Source organism: Triticum dicoccoides, chromosome 3A, assembly GCF_002162155.2.
Source record: "Triticum dicoccoides isolate Atlit2015 ecotype Zavitan chromosome 3A, WEW_v2.0, whole genome shotgun sequence".
Classification (NCBI taxonomy): domain Eukaryota; kingdom Viridiplantae; phylum Streptophyta; class Magnoliopsida; order Poales; family Poaceae; genus Triticum; species Triticum dicoccoides.
In genome coordinates, this window is record NC_041384.1 from 140328504 (window position 1) to 140350122 (window position 21619).

Here is a 21619-nt window from a genome sequence, read left to right on the forward strand (position 1 = left end):
CAAAATAGATACTCCCTCTGTAAAGAAATATAAGAGCGTTTAGATCACTAAAGTGTAGTAGTATGTGCTACACTTTAATGATCTAAACGCTTTTATATTTCTTTACAAACAAAGTACGTATTATTTAATGGGTGGTAGTTTCTTACTGTGTTAAGCATCCTATCATCCAGACTTAGAGTGAACATGTGTTGTTCCTGAGTGAAATCTTAAAATTTGCACACTTAAAATCGTGAAATTAAAAGGCTATTCTGATTGTTGTTTAAATTAAATCTAGCTAAAATTAAATACCTATATGTTGTAAGAGCATCTCTAGCTTCCTAAACATTGACCCTATACAGTTTTTTTTGTCTCAAACGAAGAAAGAGATCCAGTAGGGTCTTTTGGGGCTCAAACAAAGAAGGTGATCCAGTAGGACCTATCATAGCATCTAAAATAGGAAGGCACCCAAAATCCATCCAACAACCTCTTCTCCGACAGGAGTGAGAGGAGGGCCCTTTTCGGTCATTGCAAAATTTCCAAGAACGAAAGAGAAATTCGGTCGTCCTGCCAGCACGGCGGTAGAGTGCGCAGGCAGCCACAGTCAGTCTTCTTCCTCCTCGCCAAGCTGCCATGATGCTCCTTTACACCTTCAACCTTCATCCCCGACCTCTCCGTCTCACCCTCCCAAGTATAGCCATGGAGGACAAATTACCCACGACTCGGAGTCCACTAGCTATACATGGGTGCATCACCTAAGGATACTATAGATGGTAACCAACTCAGACTCTTTTGTAACCTTAGCCTTGTCCGCCTATAAAACGCGAGACAGGACCCCCCCCCTTCCCTGAGCAGTACTTGTTCATTGCTATTCCCAACACAATTATACACAGCAAGCCCTAGCTCTCATACGAGGTTGTGATCAATATCATACATAAAAGGAAGGAGTGCGATATTACCTTCACGCTGAGGGCTGGAACCTGGGTAAATCTCATCTCGTGTGGATCCCCTATGTTTCCCTAGTATGTGCGCTACCCCATGAACACTTTTTTTTGGTAAATTACACTGATAGTTTGCACTCGAGGTAGAGGCAGCGCGTACTGGATCAGATCAGATACAAATGGGATCCACTTTCCACTTCTTGGAGTTCGCCCCAGGACAAGGTATCCACTTTGGCTCCCTGGATTTCATCGCCAATGTGGTTGGGCATCTCCATCTCGCGCGCTACCTTCCTTGAAGGACTGTCTCTCCACTCTGGGAGTCTGACTTCGTAGCCAACAACTTTGGCAAGCTTTGCATCCACAAGTCGACTCCCTACCAATCAGTGGAATCCTTGTCCAGGCAACCCCTGGGAGCTACGACCTCACATCATGGCAGAAAGTTTACTTCCTAGTTTTTAACCATGGTGGACTCTCTCATGCCCATCCTAGACTCTAAGTCTCATGGGTATGAGAGTTACGATAGCTACGCCCCATCCACCCCCACTCGTTCAGCCACATACGCCACCTTGAGCGCATGAATTGATATATTGATCAAGACTTAACGAGGGGTTACCCGCCAAAGCATTGACCTAACAATAGTAAAAAAAAGCATTGACCTAACCCCATGACTCTTTTGTTCAGGAGATTCACCTTTGAGAGTAAGTGTACGAACATGGCCTTGAGCATTTAGCTTATGGTGCTCTTTTGAGTACGAGTACTTCCCCAATTTGTGCTACATATGCAGTATCCTAGGACACGGGAAGGAGTGTAAGATCAAGCTGGAAAATGGGGAGAAGACTCAATATGGCATGTGAATAAAGGTTGTTGGCCGAGGAGGAGCGTCCACTTGGGCATAGTGGAAGGGGGGCAATGGAAGTAGGTGTTGGGGAACGTAGCATGCAATTTCAAAAAAAATCCTATGATCATGCAAGATCTATCTAGGAGATGCATAGCAACGAGAAGGGGAGAGTGTGCCCACGTACCCTCGTAGACCGAAAGCGGAAGCGTTAGGTTAACGCAGTTGCTGTAGTCAAACGTCTTCGTGATCCAACCGATCAAGTACCAAACATACGGCACCTCCGAGTTCAGCACACGTTCAGCTCGATGACGTCCCTCGAACTCTTGATCTGGCAAAGTGTTGAGGGAGAGTTTCGTCAGCATGACGGCGTGGTGATGGTGATGGTGATGTGCTCCGCGCAGGGCTTTGCCTAAGCACTATGACAATATGACCGGAGGAGTAAACTGTGGAGGGGGGCACCACACACGGCTAAGAAACAACTGTTGTGCTTTGGGGTGCCCCCTGCCCCCGTATATAAAGGAGGGGAGGGAGGAGGCCGGCCATGGGGCACGTCATATGGGAGAAACCGACTAGGACTCCCAATCCTAGTCGCCCCCCCCCCCCCTTTCCTTTCTTTCGAAGGGGAAAAGGGAAGGAGAGGGGGAGGGGGAGGGAGAGAAGGAAAGGGGGCCGTGCCCCTCCCCTTTGTCCAATTCAGACTCCCTTGGGGGGCGCACCACCCCTTGCGGGCTCCCCTCTCTTTCCACTAAGGCCCATGTAGGCCCATTACTTCCCTGAGGGGTTCCGGTAACCTCCCAGCACTCTAAAAAATACCCGAACCACTCCAAAACCATTCCGGTGTCCGAATACCATCGTCCAATATATCAAACTTTACCTCTCAATCATTTTGAGACTCCTCGTCATGTACACGGTCTCATCCGGGACTCCGAACAATCTTCGGTCACCAAAACACATAACTCATAATACAAATCATCATCGAACGTTAAGCGTGCGGACCCTATGGGTTCGAGAACTATGTAGACATGACCGAGACACATCTCCGATCAATAACCAACAACGGAACCTGGATGCTCATATTGGTTCCTACATATTCTACAAAGATCTTTATCGGTCAAACCGCAATGACAACATACGTCATTCCCTTTGTCATCGGTATGTTACTTGCCCGAGATTCGATCGTCGGTATCTTCATACCTAGTTCAATCTCGTTACCGGTAAGTCTCTTTACTCATTCTGTAATGCATCATCCCGTAACTAACTCATTAGTCACATTGCTTGCAAGGCTTATCATGTTGTGCATTACCGAGAGGGCCCAGAGATACCTCTTTGATACTCAGAGTGACAAATCCTAATCTCGATCTATGCCAACCCAACAAACACCTTCGGAGACACCTATAGAGCATATTTATAATCACCCAGTTACATTGTGACGTTTGATAGCACACAAGGTGTTCCTCCGGTATTCGGGAGTTGCATAATCTCATAGTCAAAGGAATATGTACAAGTCATGAAGAAAGCAATAGCAATAAAACTTAACGATGATTATGCTAAGCTAACGGGTGGGTCTTGTCCATCACATCATTCTCCTAATGATGTGATCCTGTTCATCAAATGACAACACATGTCTATGGTCAAGAAACTTAAGCATCTTTGATTTAACGAGCTAGTCAAGTAGAGGCATACTAGGGACACTTTGTTTTGTCTATGTATTCACACATGTATCAAGTTTCCGGTTAATACAATTCTAGCATGAATAATAAACATTTACCATGATATAAGGAAATATAAATAACAACTTTATTATTGCCTCTAGGGCATATTTCCTTCAGTCTCCCACTTGCACTAGAGTCAATAATCTAGATTACATTGTAATGATTCTAATACCCATGGAGTCTTGGTGTTGATCATGTTTTGCTTGTGGAAGAGGCTTAGTCAACGGGTCTGCAACATTCAGATCTGTATGTATTTTGCAACTCTATGTCTCCCTCCTTGACTTGCTCGCGTGTAGAGTATTCAACCCAAATTTATAGATTCGACACAAGGGGAGCCAAAGAATATTTGAAGGTATTAGCAGGTGAGTTGTAAATTCAACCACACCTGGAGATTAATTATCTGCAGGAAAGTGATCAGTAGCAAAGTAATATGATAGTTTTGATAATAGTGGCAGCAGTTACAGTAACAGTAACAGTGATAGCAGTAGTTTTGTAACAAGTGCAACAATAACAGCAGCAGTAGTTACTTAGCAAGATCAATATAAGATAAATTCGTAGGCATTGGATCGGTGACTTGTTGGATGATATTCATCATGAGACAGTTATAACCTAGGGCGATACGGCACTAGCTCCAGTTCATCAATATAATGTAGGCATGTATTTTGTAAATAGCCATACGTGCTTATGGAAATAACTTGCATGACATCTTTTGTCCTACCCTCCCGTGGCAGCAGGGTCCTATTGGAAACTAAGGGATATTAAGGCCTCCTTTTAATAGAGAACCGGAACAAAGCATTAACACACGATGAATACATGAACTCCTCAAACTACGGTCATCACCGGGAGTGGTCCCGACTATTGTTACTCCGGGGTTGCCCGATCATAACACGTAGTAGGTGACTATAACTTGCAAGATCAGATCTAGAACATGGATATAATGGTGATAACATAAACGGTTCAGATCTGAAATCATGGCACCCGGGCCCAAAGTGACAAGCATTAAGCATGGCAAAGTCATGGCAACATCAATCTTAGAACATAGTGGATACTAGGGATCAGGCCCTAACAAAACTAACTCGACTATATGATGAATCTCATCCAACTCCTCACCAACCAGCGAGCCTATGAAGGATTTACTCACTCCCGGTGGGGAGCATCATGGAATTGGCGATGGAGAAGGGTTGGTGATGATGAAGAACGAAGATCCCCCTCTCCGGAGCCCCAAACAGACTCCAGATCTGGCCTCCCGATGAAGAACAGGAGGTGGTGGCGGCTCCGTCTCGTGGATCGTGATAATTCTTTCTCCTGGTTTTTTTCTAGAAAAATAGGATTTTATAGCGTCGGTTTCAGGGTCTGCGGGGCCACCAGGCGGGGACAACCCACCTGGGCACGCCAGGAGGGGGGCGCGCCCTGGTGGGTTGTGCCCACCCAGGTGCCCCCCCTCTAGTGGATCTTGGCTCCAGAAATTCTTGTTTATTGTATAAAAAATCCTCGCAAAGTTTCGTTCCATTCTAAGAACTTTTATTTCTGCACAAAAACAACACCATGGCAGTTCTGCTGAAAACAACGTTAGTCCGGGGTTAGTTTCATTCAAATCATGCAAATTAGAGTCCAAAACAAGAGGAAAAGCGTCAGGAAAAGTAGATACGTTTGGAGACGTATCAACTCCCCCAAGATTAAACCTTTGCTTGTCCTCAAGCAATTCAGTACTAAAAGTGAAAAAGAAAAACTTTTACGAACTCTTTTGCTCTTGTTTGCATAAATAAGTTTAAACAACACCCGGGTTTTCAGCCAACATTATAACTAACCATGCTGACAATAACCCTTAAAAATTATATTAACTCATATCAATAACATAATCAGCTAGTGAGCAATAATAAGATATCTCAAACGACAACACGTTGTCAAAACAACCATGATATAATATGACAATAGTGGTATCTCGCTAGCCCTTTCTGAGACCGCAAAACATAAATGCAGAGCACCTCCAAAGTCCAAGCAGTGACTAAACATTGTAATTCATGGTATAAAAGATCCAGTCATGATGCACCCAACATTAGCTACACACAATGCATAAGTCATGACAGCAGTGCTCTCAGGTTCTGGCGCTTGTTTTAGAAGGTGATGACACAACATAAAAGTAAATAGATCGTCCCTTCGTAGAGGGAAGCAGTGATTTGTAGAGGGAAGCAGTGATTTGCAGAGGTGCCAGAGCTCAAGTTTTTAAAACGGAGGTAAATGATATTTTGAGACATGCACCCTTCTCATTTACTTCACGACTATCAGTTATGAATATCTTTAATGCTAAGCACGCTAGTGGCGGTTCCCAAGCGATAAAAGTAAAGTTTTGACTCCATTGAGAGTTTTAGTTTGATTATTTGTAAGATTTTCTGTTTGTAGTTTGGGACTGGGCATCCCTATTACCGTTTTTCTCGTGCGATGGTGAGTGAATAAACACTCGACCTAAGAATAACCCGCTTAGCATGGAAGATACCGACCACCTCCCGCGTTCCATGAACGACCCAGGCAAGGTTGATCAGGTCTTATTAATAACCACTTTCGATTAGCATGAAACCGAAGAACTTTCGTAAATCACTAAGTTATCTCAACGGGGATATGAATGTCCCCAACAATAAGCATTTCATATTTCTTTTTGACAATAGGTACAGGTATATATTTGAAAACCTCCAAAAAGTGATTGTCGGAGATTTTTCAATAAAATTAATACCATTCACTTGGAATTGTTTCTTCAGAAAGTGCACCGTATGCTCATTACCATTGATATGAAATGTGACCATGCTTTTATTGCAATCAATAACAGCCCCTGCAGTATTCAAGAAGGGTCTACCAAGGATAATCGACATGTTGTCGTCCTCGGGCATCTCAAGTATAACAAAGTCAGCAAATTAGTAACATTAGCAACAACAACAGGCACATCCTCACAAATACCGATAGGTATGACAGTTGATTTATCAGCCATTTGCAAAGATATTTCAATAGGTGTGAGTTTATTCAAATCAAGTATTTTATATAAAGAGAAAGGCATAACACTAACACCAGCTCCTAAATCACATAAAGCAGTTTTCACATAATTCTTTTTGATAGAGCAAGGTATAGTTGGTATTCCCGGATCTCCAAGTTTTTTAGGTACTCCATCTTTAAAAGTATAATTAGCAAGCATAGTGGAGATTTCAGCTTCCGGTATTTTTCTCTTATTGGTGATGATGTCTTTCATGTACTTTCCATAAGGAGGCATTTTCAAGATATCAGTCAAGCGAGTACGCAAAAAGACTGGCCTCGGCATTTCAGCAAAGCGTTCAAATTCTTCATCAACATTCTTTTTAATTGACTTGGGTGGAAAAGGCATAGGTTTCTTAACCCACGGTTCTCTTTCTTTATCGTGTTTTCTAGCAACAAAGTCTCTTTTGTCATATCTTTTATTTTTAGGTTGTGGGTTATCAAGATCAACAGGTGGTTCTATCTCAACATCATTATTTGGTTCTTTATCATTTGGTTGAGAGTCTTCATGAACCTCGTCATTATCTTTTTAATTATCACTAGGTGAGTGTTCATTACCAGACTAAGTTTCAGCATCAGAGATAGAAATTTGATTATCATTATTAGGAAATTTCTCTATTTCAGGTTCACTAGAAGTGTGCAAAGTCCTATCATTTTTATTTTTATTTTTCTTTTTAGAAGGACTACCTGCATCAGTGTTATTTCCGTGTGAGTTTTGTTCTATTCTTTTTGGGTGCCCCTTAGGATAAAGTGGTTCCTGAGTCATTTTACCTCCTCTAGTTGTAACTCTAACAGCAAAGTCATGTATATTATTGTTCATTTCATCAAGCAACTCTCTTTGAGATTTAGCAACTTGTTCTAACTGAGTTTGAACCATAGAAGTATGCTTTCCAACACCTCTAACATCATTTGAGATTCTAAATAACAAGTCACTCAAGCGAGCAATCATATCAGAGTTATATTTCAATTGTTTCATAACATTTGCATTGAAGTAATCTTGTTTTCTAATGTAGTTTTCAAACTCATAAAGGCATTGTCTAGGGTGCATATTGTGAGGATTGTAATTATCATTGAACTTCGTAAGAGAATTTACCTCTACCACCTTGGTTGGTGGTGGTGTATTAAGCCCATGTATTTCTTCAGTGGGAGGTAAATTTTTAACATCTTCAGCTTTAATACCTTTTTCCTTCATAGATTTCTTTGCCTCTTGCATATCTTCAGGACTGAGATCTAATATACCCCTCTTCTTCAGACTGGGTTTAACCTGTTGTTTAGAAGAGTCCAATCATCATAATTTTTCAATATATTATTCAATAATTCTTCAGCTTTTCCAATAGTTTGTTCCCTGAAAACACAACCAGCACAACTATCTAGGAAATCCCTAGAAGCATCAGTTAGTCCATTATAGAAGATATTAAGTATTTCATTTTTCTTAAGAGGATGATCAGGCAAAGTGTTAAGTAATTGGCAAAGCCTCCCCCAAGCTTGTGGGAGACTCTCTTCTTTAATTTTCATAAAGTTAAATATTTCTTGTAAAGCAGCTTGTTTCTTATGAGCAGGAAAATATTTTTCAAAGAAGTAATAAATCATATCCTGGGGACTACGCACACAACCAAGAGCAAGAGTATTGTACCAAGCTTTAGCATCATGCTGCCTCTTGAGCACTACATTGGTTTTCCCTTGAAGAGGAAAGGGTGATGCAGCAAAGTAGCGTAAGTATTTCCCTCAGTTTTTGAGAACCAAGGTATCAATCTAGTAGGAGGCCACACGCAAGTCCCTCGTACCTACACAAACAAATAAGAACCTCTCAACCAACGCGATAAAGGGGTTGTCAATCCCTTCACGGTCACTTACGAGAGTGAGATCTGATAGAGATAATAATAAGATAAATATTTTTGGTATTTTTATGATATAGATTGAAATTAAAGTTTGCAAAGTAAAATAGATTGGAAACTTATATGATGAAAAATAGACCCGGGGGCCATAGGTTTCACTAGTGGCTTCTCTCAAGATAGCATAAGTATTACGGTGGGTGAACAAATTACTGTCGAGCAATTGATAGAAAAGTGAATAATTATGAGAATATCTAGGCATGATCATGTATATAGGCATCACGTTCACGACAAGTAGACCGACTCCTGCCTATATCTACTACTATTACTCCACACATCGACCGCTATCCAGCATGCATCTAGAGTATTAAGTTCATAAGAACAGAGTAACGCATTAGGTAAGATGACATGATGTAGAGGGATAAACTCAAGCAATATGATATAAACCCCATCTTTTTATCCTCGATGGCAACAATACAATACGTGTCGTTTCCCTTTCTGTCACTGGGATCAAGCACCACAAGATTGAACCCAAAGCCAAGCACTTCTCCCATTGCAAGAAAGATCAATCTGAAGGAAATGTGCCCTAGAGGCAATAATAAAGTTATTATTTATTTCCTCATATCATGATAAATGTTTATTATTCATGCTAGAATTGTATTAACCGGAAACATAATACATGTGTGAATACATAGACAAACATAGTGTCACTAGTATGCCTCTACTTGACTAGCTCGTTGATCAAAGATGGTTGAGTTTCCTAGCCATAGACATGAGTTATCATTTGATCAACGGGATCACATCATTAGGAGAATGATGTGATTGACTTGACCCATCCGTTAGCTTAGCACGATGATCGTTTAGTTTGTTGCTATTGCTTTCTTCATGACTTATACATGTTCCTATGACTATGAGATTATGCAACTCCCGAATACCGGAGGAACACTTTGTGTGCTACCAAACGTCACAATGTAACTGGGTGATTATAAAGGTGCTCTACAGGTGTCTCCGATGGTACTTGTTGAGTTGGCATAGATCAAGATTAGGATTTGTCACTTTGATTGTCGAAGAGGTATCTCTGGGCCCTCTCGGTAATGCACATCACTATAAGCCTTGCAAGCAATGTGACTAATGAGTTAGTTACAGGATGATGCATTACAAAATGAGTAAAGAGACTTGCTGGTAATGAGATTGAGTTAGGTATTGAGATACCGACGATCGAATCTCGGGCAAGTAACATATGATGACAAAGGGAACAACGTATGTTGTTATGCGGTTTGACCGATAAAGATCTTCGTAGAATATGTAGGAACCAATATGAGAATCCAGGTTCTGCTATTGGTTATTGACCGGAGACATGTCTCGGTCATGTCTACATAGTTCTCGAACCCGTAGGGTCCGCACGCTTAAAGTTCTGTGACGATCGGTATTATGAGTTTTTGTGTTTTGATGTACCGAAGGTAGTTCGGAGTCCCGGATATGATCATGGACATGACGAGGAGTCTTGAAATGGTCGAGACGTAAAGATTGATATATTGGATGACTATGTTCGGACAACGGAAGTGTTTCGGGAGGTTTCGGACATATACCGGAGTACCGGGGGATTACTGGAACCCCCCGGGGATGTAATGGGCCTATTGGGCCTTAGTGGAGAAGAGGAGGGGCGGCCAGGGTAGGCCGCGCGCCCCCTCCCCCTCTAGTCTGAATTGGACAAGGAGGGGGACGGCGCCCCCCTTTCCTTCCTCCTCTCTCCTTCCCTTTCCCCTTCTCCTACTCCTACTAGGAAAGGAGGAGTCCTACTCCCGGCGGGAGTAGGACTCCCCCCTTGGCGCACCCTCCTCCTGGCTGGACGCCTCCCCCTAGCTCCTTTATATACGGGGGCAGGGGCACCCCAAACACACAGGTTGATCATTGATCTCTCCCAGCCGTGTGCGGTGCCCCCCCTCCACCATAATCCACCTCGGTCATATCGTAGCGGTGCTTAGGCGAAGCCCTGCGTCGGTAGCTTCATCAACATCGTCACCACGCCGTCGAGCTCCACTGGATCGTGAGTTCGCGGGACGTCACCAAGCTAAACGTGTGCTGAACGCGGAGGTGCCGTACGTTCGGTACTGAGGATCGGTCGATCGTGAAGTCGTACAACTACATCAACCGCATTGTCATAACGCTTCCGCTTAACGGTCTACGAGGGTACGTGGACGACACTCTCCCCTCTCGTTGCTATGCATCACCATGATCTTGCGTGTGCGTAGGAAATTTTTGAAATTACTGCGTTCCCCAACACAATCTAGTAGGCCAAACCAAACTGATAATTCGAAGAAACTTGCAAAGATAACCAATCATGCATAAAAGATTTCAGAGAAGAATAAAATATTGTTCATAGATAGACTTGATCATAAACCCACAATTCATCGGATCTCGACAAACACACCACAAAAAGAGTTACATCGAATAGATCTCCAAGAAGATCGAGGAGAACTTTGTATTGAGATTCAAAGAGAGAGAAGAGGCCATCTAGCTAATAACTATGGACCCGAAGATCTGAAGTAAACTACTCACACATCATCGGAGGGGCCATGGAGTTGATGTAGAGGCCCTCCGTGATCGATGCCCCCTCTGGCGGAGCTCCGGAAAAGGCCCCAAGATGGGATCTGATACGTCTCCAACGTATCTATAATTTTTGATTGTTCCATGCGATTATATATTTTGTTTTGGATGTTTAATTAATGGGCTTATTTATACACTTTTATATTATTTTTGGGACTAACCTATTAACCGGAGGCCCAACCCAAATTGTTGTTTTTTTGCCTGTTTCAGTGTTCCACAGAAAAAGAATATCAAACGGAGTCCAAACAGAATGAAACCTTCGGGAGCGTGATTTTTGGAACAAATGTGATCGAGGGGACTTGGAGTGGACGTCAAGCAATCAACGAGGAGGCCACGAGGCAGGGGGCGCGCCTACCCCCTGGGCGCGCCCTCCACCCTCGTGGGCCCCTCGTGGCTCCACCGACCTACTTCTTCCTCCTATATATACCTACGTACCCTAAAAACATCAGAGGGCACCACGAAAACCTAATTCCACCGCCGCAACCTTCTGTACCCGTGAGATCCCATCTTGGGGCCTTTTCCGGCGCTCCGCCGGAGGGGGCATTGATCACGGAGGGCTTCTACATCAACACCATAGCCTCTCTGATGATGTGTGAGTAGTTTACCTCAGACCTTCGGGTCCATAGTTATTAGCTAGATGGCTTCTTCTCTCTTTTTGGATCTCAATACAAAGTTCTCCTCGATTCTCTTGGAGATCTATTCGATGTAATCTTCTTTTGTGGTGTGTTTGTCGAGATCTGATGAATTGTGGGTTTATGATCGAGATTATATATGAACAATATTTGAATCTTCTCTGAATTCTTTTATGTATGATTGGTTATCTTTGCAAGTCTCTTCGAATTATCAGTTTGGTTTGGTCTACTAGATTGATCTTTCTTGCAATGGGAGAAGTGCTTAGCTTTGGGTTCAATCTTGCGGTGCTCGATCCCAGTGACAGTAGGGGAAACGACACGTATTGTATTGTTGCCATCGAGGATAAAAAGATGGGGTTTATGTCATATTGCATGATTTTATCCCTCTACATCATGTCATCTTGCTTAAAGCGTTACTCCGTTCTTATGAACTTAATACTCTAGATGCATGTTGGATAGCGGTCGATGTGTGGAGTAATAGCAGTAGATGCAGGCAGGAGTCAGTCTACTTGTCACGGACGCGATGCCTATATACATGATCATACCTAGATATTCTCATAATTATTCGCTTTTCTATCAATTGCTTGACAGTAATTTGTTCACCCACCATAATACTTATGCTAACTTGAGAGAAGCCACTAGTGAAACCTATGGCCCCGGGTCTATTCTCCATCATATAAGTTTCCAATCTATTTTATTTTGCAATCTTTACTTTCAACCTATATCATAAAAATACCAAAAATATTTATCTTATTATTATTATCTCTATCAGATCTCACTCTTGCAAGTGGCCGTGAAGGGATTAACAACCCCTTTATCGCGTTGGTTGTGAGGTTCTTATTTGTTTGTGTAGGTACGAGGTGAATCGCGCGTGGTATCCTACTGGATTGATACCTTGGTTCTCAAAAACTGAGGGAAATACTTACGTTGCTTTGCTGCATCACCCTTTCCTCTTCAAGGGAAAACCAACGCATGCTTAAGAGGTAGCAAGAAGGATTTATGGCGCCGTTGCCGGGGAGATCTACACCAAGTCAAGACATACCAAGTACCCATCACAACTCTTACCCTTCACATTACATTATTTGCCATTTGCCTCTCTTTTTCCTCTCCCCCACTTCACCCTTGCTGTTTTATTCCCCTCTTTTCCTTTTGCCCTCTCTTTCCATTCTCTTTTTGTTCGCTTGTTTGCTTGTGTGTTGGATTCCTTGCTTGTCACGATGGCTCAAGATAATACTAAATTGTGTGACTTTGCCAATACCAACAATAATGATTTTATTAGCACTCCAATTGCTCCTCTTACCGATGCTGAATCTTGTGAAATTAATACTGCTTTGCTGAATCTTGTCATGAAAGATCCATTTTCTGGCCTTCCTAATGAAGATACCGCTACCCATCTAAATAACTTTGTTGATTTGTGTGTTATGCAAAAGAAGAAAGATGTGGATAATGATATTGTTAAACTTAATCTATTTCCGTTTTCGCTTAGAGATCGTGCTAAAGCTTGGCTTTCGTCTTTGCCTAAAAATAGTATTGATTCATGGAATAAGTGCAAAGATGCTTTTATATCTAAGTATTTTCCTCCCACTAAGATCATCTCTCTTAGAAACAATATTATGAATTTTAAGCAACTTGATCATGAGCATATTGCACAATCTTGGGAGAGGATGAAATTGATGATACATAATTTCCCTACACATGGTTTGAATTTATGGATGATTATACAAAAAAATTATGCCGGATTGAATTTTGCTTCTAGAAATCTTTTAGATTCGGCCGCGGGAGGCACTTTTATGGAAATCACTTTAGGTGAAGCTACCAAACTCCTAGATAATATTATGGTTAATTATTCTCAATGGCACACTGAAAGATCTACTAGTAAAAAGGTGCATGCAATTGAAGAGATTAATGTTTTGAGTGGAAAGATGGATGAACTTATGAAATTGTTTGCTAATAAGAGTGCTCCTACTGATCCTAATGATATGCCTTTGTCTACTTTGATTGAGAATAATAATGAATCAATGGATGTGAACTTTGTTGGTAGGAACAATTTTGGTAACAACGCGTATAGAGGTAATTTTAATTCTAGGCTGTTTCCTAGTAATTCCTCTAATAATTATGGCAATTCCTACAACAAATCTTATGGAAATTATAATAAGATGCCCTCTGATTTTGAATCTAGTATTAAAGAATTTATTAGCTCGCAAAAGAGTTTCAATGCTTTGATTAAAGATAAATTGCTTAAGATTGATGAGTTGGCTAGGAACGTGGATATAGTTTCTCTTGATGTTGATTCTTTGAAATTTAGATCTATTCCACCTAAGCATGATATCAATGAGTCTCTCAAAGCCATGAGAATTTCCATTGATGAGTGCAAAGAAAGAACCGCTAGGATGCGTGCTAAGAAAGACTGCTTTGTGAAAGCGTGTTCTTCTAGTTTTCATGATAATAAGGATGAAGATCTAAAAGTGATTGATGTGTCCCCTATTAAATCCTTGTGTTTAAATATGAATCTTGATAATAATGGGACTGGAGATTAGTCAACTTTAGTTAGAAGGCGTCCCAAAAATTCGGAGTTTTTAGATCTTGATGCAAAAATTGGTAAAAGTGGGATTGAAGAGGTTAAAACTTTAGATAGCAACGAACCCACTATCTTGGATTTCAAGGAATTTAATTATGATAATTTCTCTTTGATAGATTGTATTTCCTTGTTGCAATCCGTGTTAAATTCTCCTCATGTTTATAGTCAAAATAAAGCTTTTACTAAACATACCGTTGATGCTTTGACACAATCTTATGAAGAAAAACTTGAGTTGGAAGTTTCTATCCCTAGAAAACTTTATGATGAGTGGGAACCTACAATTAAAATTAAAATTAAATATCATGAATGCTATGCTTTGTGTGATTTGGGTGCTAGTGTTTCCACGATCCTAAAAACTTTGTGTGATTTGCTAGGTTTCCGTGAATTTGATGATTGTTCTTTAAACTTGCACCTTGCGGATTCCACTATTAAGAAACCTATGGGAAAAATTAATGATGTTCTTATTGTTGCAAATAGGAATTATGTGCATGTAGATTTCATTGTTCTTGATATAGATTGCAATCTTTCATGTCCTATTATTCTTGGTAGACCTTTCCTTAGAACGATTGGTGCAGTTATTGATATGAAGGAAGGGAATATTATATTCCAATTTACATTAAGGAAAGGAATGGAACACTTCCCTAGAAAGAAAATTAAATTACCATATGAATCTATTATGAGATCCACTTATGGATTGCCTATCAAAGATGGCAATACCTAGATCTATCCTCGCTTTTATGCCAAGCTAGGGGCGTTAAACGATAGCGCTTGTTGGGAGGTAACCCAATTTTATTTTTATTCCTTGATTTGTGTTCTTGTTTAGTAATAAATAATTATCTAGCCTCTGTTTTGGTTGTTTTTTTGTGTTTAATTAGTGTTTGTGCCAAGTAGAACCGTTGGGAAGACTTGGGGAAAGTCTTTTTGATCTTGCTGTAAAAAACAGAAACTTTAGCGCTCACAGAATTGCTGCCATTTTTTATTGGACAGTGATATTTAGTTAATTCTTTTTGAATATGATTAATAGATAAATTCCTCACGTCCAGAAATTTATTTTAGAATTTTTGGGGTTCCATAAGTATGCGTTTGATACAGATTACTATAGACTGTTCTGTTTTTGACAGAATCTGTTTTTCGTGTGTTGTTTGCTTATTTTGATGAATCTATGGCTAGTAATGGAGTTTATAAACCATAGTAAAGTTGGAATACAGTAGGTTTAACACCAATATAAATAAATAATTAGTTCATTACAGTACCTTGAAGTGGTGTTTTGTTTTCTTTTGCTAACGGAGCTCCCGAGATTTTCTGTTAAGTTTTGTGTTCTGAAGTTTTCAAGTTTTGGGTAAATATTTGATGGATTACGGAACAAGGAGTGGCAAGAGCCTAATATTGGGGATGCCCAAGGCACACAAAGGTAAAATCCAAGGACACCAAAAAGCCTAAGCTTGGGGATGCCCCGGAAGGCATCCCCTCTTTTGTCTTCATTCATCGGTAACTTTACTTGGGAGCTATATTTTTATTCACCGCATGATATGTGTTTTGCTTGGAGCGTCTTGTATGATTTGAGTCTTTGCTTTTTAGTTTACCACAATCATCCTTTCTGTACACCACTTTTGAGAGAGACACACATGAATTGGAATTTATTAGAATACTCTATGTGCTTCTCTTATATCTTTTGAGCTATATAGTTTTTGCTCTAGTGCTTCACTTATATCTTTTAGAGCACGGTGGTGGTTTTATTTTATAGAAATAATTGATCTCTCATGCTTCACTTATATTATTTTGAGAGTCCTTTAGAACAGCATGGTAATTTGCTTTTAGGAATAATAAAAACTTTCATATAAGTGCATTGAATACTATGAGAAGTTTGATACTTGATAATTGTTTTCAGATATAGAGATGGTGATATTAGAGTCATGCTAGTTGAGTAGTTGTGAATTTGAGAAATACTTGTGTTGGAGTTTGTGATTCCTGTAGCATGCACGTATGGTGAACCGTTATGTGATGAAGTCAGAGCATGATTTATTTATTGATTGCCTTCCTTATGAGTGGCGGTTGGGGACGAGCGATAGTCTTTTCCTACCAATCTATCCCCCTAGAAGCATGCGCGTAGTACTTTGTTTCGATAACTAATAGATTTTGGCAACAAGTATATGAGTTCTTTATGACTAATGTCGAGTCCATGGATTATACGCACGCTCACCCTTCCACATTTTCTAGCCTCTCTATTACCATGCACTTTTCGCCGGTATCATACACCCACCATATACCTTTCTCAAAACAGCCACCTTACCTACCTATTATGGCATTTCCATAGCCATTCCGAGATATATTGCCATGCAACTTTCCACCGTTCCGTTTGCTATGACACGCTTCATCATTGTCATATTGCCATGCATGATCATGTAGTTGACATCGTATTTGTGGCAAAGCCACCTTTCATAATTTTTCCATACATGTCACTCTTGATTCATTGCATATCCCGGTAGACCGTGGAGGCATTCACATAGAGTCATATTTCGTTCTAACTATTGAGTTGTAATTCTTGAGTTGTAAGTGAAAAGAAGTGTAATGATCATCATTATTAGAGCATTGTCCCAGTGAGGAAAGGATGATGGAGACTATGATTCCCTCACAAGTCGGGATGAGACTCTGGAAGAAAAATTTAAAAAAGGGAGAAAAGAGGCCAAAAGAAAAAAAAAGAAGAAGGCCCAAATAAAAAAATGAGTGAAAAAGAGAGAAGAGACAATGTTATTGTTGGGGATCGTAGCAGAAATTTAAAATTTTCTATGCATCACCAAGATCAATCTATGGTGTAATATAGCAACGAGGGGAAGGAGAGTGCATCTACATACCCTTGTAGATTGCTAAGCGGAAGCGTTCAAGTGAACGGGGTTGATGGAGTCGTATTCGTCGTGATCCAAATCACCGATGATCCTAGCGCCGAACGGACGGCACCTCCGCGTTCAACACACGTACGGAACGGAGACGTCTCCCATGCCTTGATCCAGCAAGGAGGAGGGAGAGGTTGAGGAAGAGAGTCCAATAACAGCACGACGGCGTGGTGGTGATGGAGTGGCAGTTCTCCGGCAGGGCTTCGCCAAGCTCACGCGGAGGAGGAGAGGTATTGGAGGGGAGGGGCTGCGCCAGGTTCAAGGATGTGTGGCCGCCCTCCCACCCCTCCACTATTTATAGGTGGGGAGAGAGGGGGCCAGCCCCCTTAGATCCCATCTAGGGTTGGGGCGGCGGCCAAGGGGGGAGGAGTGCCTCCCAAGTCAAGTGGAGGCCCTCCCCCTTAGGGTTTCCCCTCTCCCATGCGCATGGGCCTTGGGGGGGGGGGGCTGGTTCCCTTGGCCCATTAAGGTTAGGGCGCCCCCTACAGCCCATGCTGCTGTATTGGACGTGGTGGAACATTTTCCAGACTTCCGGAATCCTCCGGAATCTTCTGGAAGCTTCCCGGTACAATACCGGAAAAAACCGAACTTTTCCCGGAACCCGAACAACAACTTTCCATATATAAATCTTTACCTCCAGACCATTCCAGAACTCCTCGTGACGTCCGGGATGTCATCCGGGACTCCAAACAACATTCGGTAATCACATACAAGTCTTCCTAATAACCCTAGCGTCATCGAACCTTAAGTGTGTAGACCCTACGGGTTCGGGAACCATGCAGACATGACCGAGACAACTCTCCGACCAATAACCAACAGCGGGATCTGGATACCCATATTGGCTCCCACATGTTCCACGATGATCTCATCGGATGAACCACGATGTCGAGGATTCAATCAATCCCGTATTCAATTCCCTTTGTCCAGCGGTATTGTACTTTCCCGAGATTTGATCGTCGGTATCCCGATACCTTGTTCAATCTCGTTACCGGCAAGTCTCTTTACTCATTACGTAACACATCATCCCGTGATCAACTCCTTGGTCACATTGTGCACATTATGATGATGTCCTACCGAGTGGGACCAGAGATACCTCTCCGTTTACACGGAGTGACAAATCCCAGTCTCGATTCGTGCCAACCCAACAGACACTTTCGGAGATACCTGTAGTGTACCTTTATAGCCACCCAGTTACGTTGTGATGTTTGGCACACCGAAAGCACTCCTACGGTATCCGGGAGTTGCACAATCTCATGGTCTAAGGAAATGATACTTGACATTAGAAAAGCTTTAGCAAACGAACTACACGATCTTGTGCTAGGCTTAGGATTGGGTCTTGTCCTTCACATCATTCTCCTAATGATGTGATCCCGTTATCAACGACATCCAATGTCCATGGTCAGGAAGCCGTAACCATCTATTGATCAACGAGCTAGTCAACTAGAGGCTTACTAGGGACATGGTGTTGTCTATTTATCCACACATGTATCTGAGTTTCCTATCAATACAATTCTAGCATGGATAATAAATGATTATAATGAACAATGAAATATGATATAATAATAACTAATTTCTTATTGCCTCTAGGGCATATTTCCAACAGTCTCCCACTTGCACTAGAGTCAATAATCTAGTTCACATCGCCATGTGATTAACACTCACAGGTCACATCGCAATGTGACCAACATCCAAAGAGTTTACTAGAGTCACTAATCTAGTTCACATCACTATGTGATTAATACTCAATGAGTTCTGGGTTTGATCATGTTATGCTTGTGAGAGAGGTTGTAGTCAACGGGTCTTGCCATATTCAGATCCCTATGTATTTCGCAAAACTTTATATCGTAGATGCTGCTACCACGTTCCACTTGGAGCTATTCCAAATTATTGCTCCATTATACGTATCCGGTATCTCTACTCAGAGCTATCCGGATAGGTGTTAAGCTTGCATCGACGTAACTCTTCATGTCGAACTCTTTATCACCTCCATAACCGAGAAACATTTCCTTATTCCTCCAAGGATAATTTTGACTGCTATCTGGTGATCCAGTCCTAGATCACCTTTGTACCCTCTTGCCAGACATGTGGCAAGGCACACATAAGGTGCGGTACTTAGCATGGCATACCGTATAGAGCCTATGACAAGAGCATAGGGGACGACCTTCGTCCTTCCTCTTTCTTCTGTCGTGGTCAAGCTTTGAGTCTTACTCAACTTCACACCTTACAACTCAGGTAAGAACCCCTTCTTTGACTGATCTATTTTGAACTCCTTCAAAAACATGTCAAGGTGTGCGTTCTTTGAAAGTATCATCAGGCGTCTTGATCTATCTCTATAGATCTTGATGCTCAATTTGTAAGCAGCTTTATCCAGGTCTTCCTTTGAAAAACACTCTTCAAACAACCGTTTATGCTTTCCAGAAATTCTACATTATTTCGGATCTACAATATGTCATCCACATATACTTATCAAAAATGTTGTAGTGCTCCCACTCACTTTCTTGTAAATACAAGTTTCTAGCAAACATTGTATAAACCTAAAAGCTTTGGTCACTCCATCAAAACATATATTCTGATTCCGAGATGCTTGCTCTAGTCCATAGAAGGATCGCTGGAGCCAGCATACCTTTTAGCATCCTCAGGATCGACAAAACTTTGATTGTATCACATACAACTCTTTCTTACGAAAACTAGTAAGAAAACTTGTTTTTGACATCCATCTGTCAGATTTCATAATCGAAAAATACAGCTAATGCTAACATGATTCCGACGGACTTAAGCATCGCTACGGGTGAGAAATTCTCATCGTAGTCAACTCCTTGAACTTCTGAAAAGACTCTTTCCCACAAGTCGAGCTTCATAGACGGTAACATTACCGCCCATGTACGTCTTCTTCTTAAAGATCCATTTATCTCAATGGCTTGCCGATCATCGGGCAAGTCCACCAAAGTCCATACTTTGTTCTGATACATGGATCCTATCTCGGATTTCATGGCTTCTAACCATTTGTCGGAATACAGGCCCACCATCGCTTCTCCATAGCTTGTAGGTTCATTGTTGTCCAACAACATGATATCTGAGACAGGATTACCGTACCACTCAGGAGTAGTACATATCCTTGTCAACCTACGAGGTTTGATAGCAACTTGATCCGAAGCTTCATCATCACTATCATTAACTTCCTATTCAACAGATGTAGGTGCCATAGAAAACATCCTTCTATGTTGCATCACTCTGTGGTTGAAGTAAAGGTTCGACAACCTCATCAAGTTCTATCTTCCTCCCACTCAATTCTTTCGTGAGAAACTCCTTCTCGAGAAAGGACCCGTTCTTAGCGACAAACAACTTGCCCTTGGATATGAGATAGAAGGTGTACCCAACTATCACCTTTGGGTATCCTGTGAAGATGTGTTTGTCTGCTCTGGGTTCGAGCTTCTCCGGCTGAGGCCTTAAGCATTGCAGCCCCAAACATTACGAAACGACAACTTTGGTTTCTTGCCAAACCAATGTTCACACGATGTCATCTCAACGGACTTAGATGGTGTCCTATCTAAAGTGAATGCAGTTGTCTTTAACGCATAACCTCAAAATGAAAACGGTAGATCGGTAAGAGACATCACAGATCGCACCATATCTCATAAGGTTCGATTACGACGTCCGGACACACCATTACCCTATGGTGTTCCAGGTGGCTTCAACTGTGAAAAAATTCCACAATGTCTTAAGTGATTGCCAAACTTATAACTCGGAAATTCTCATCGATCAGATCATAGGAATTTGATCTTCTTGTTATGATGGTTCTTAACTTCACTCTGAAATCGCTTGAACTTTTCAAACGTTTCAGACTTGTGCTTCATTAAGTAAATATACCTATATCTACTCAAATCGTCAGTGAAGATGAGAAAATAGCAATATCCACCGCACGCTTCAATTCTCATTGGATCACACGTATCAACATGTATGATTTCCAACAAGTCACTTGCCCATTTCATTGTACCTGAAAACGGGGTCTTAGTCATCCTGCCCATGAGGCATGGCTCGCATGTGTCAAGTGATTCAAAATCAAGTGACTCCAAACATCCATCAACATGGAGTTTCTTCATGCATCTTATGCCAATATGACCTAAGCGGTAGTGCCACGAGAAAGTGGTACTATCATTATTAACTCTACATCTTTTGGCGTGAACATGTGTATTACCACGACCGAGATTCAATGAACCATTCACATAGGGTGCATGACCATGAAAGGTATCATTCATGTAAACAGAATAACCATTATTCTCTAACTTAAATGAATGACCGTATTGCAATGAACGTGATCTAATCATATTCATGCTCAACGTAGACACCTGATAACATTTATCTAGGTTCAATACTAATCCCGAAGGCAGATGGAGCATGCGATGGTGATCTCATCAACTTTGGAAACACTTCCAACACACATCGTCACCTCGCCCTTAGCCAGTCTCCGTTTAGTCTGTAGCTTTTGTTTCAAGTCACCAATAATAGCAACTGAATCGGTATCCAATACCCAGGTGCTACTAGGAGTACTAGTGAGGTACACATTAATAACACGTATATACTTTGAAGTTGCCAG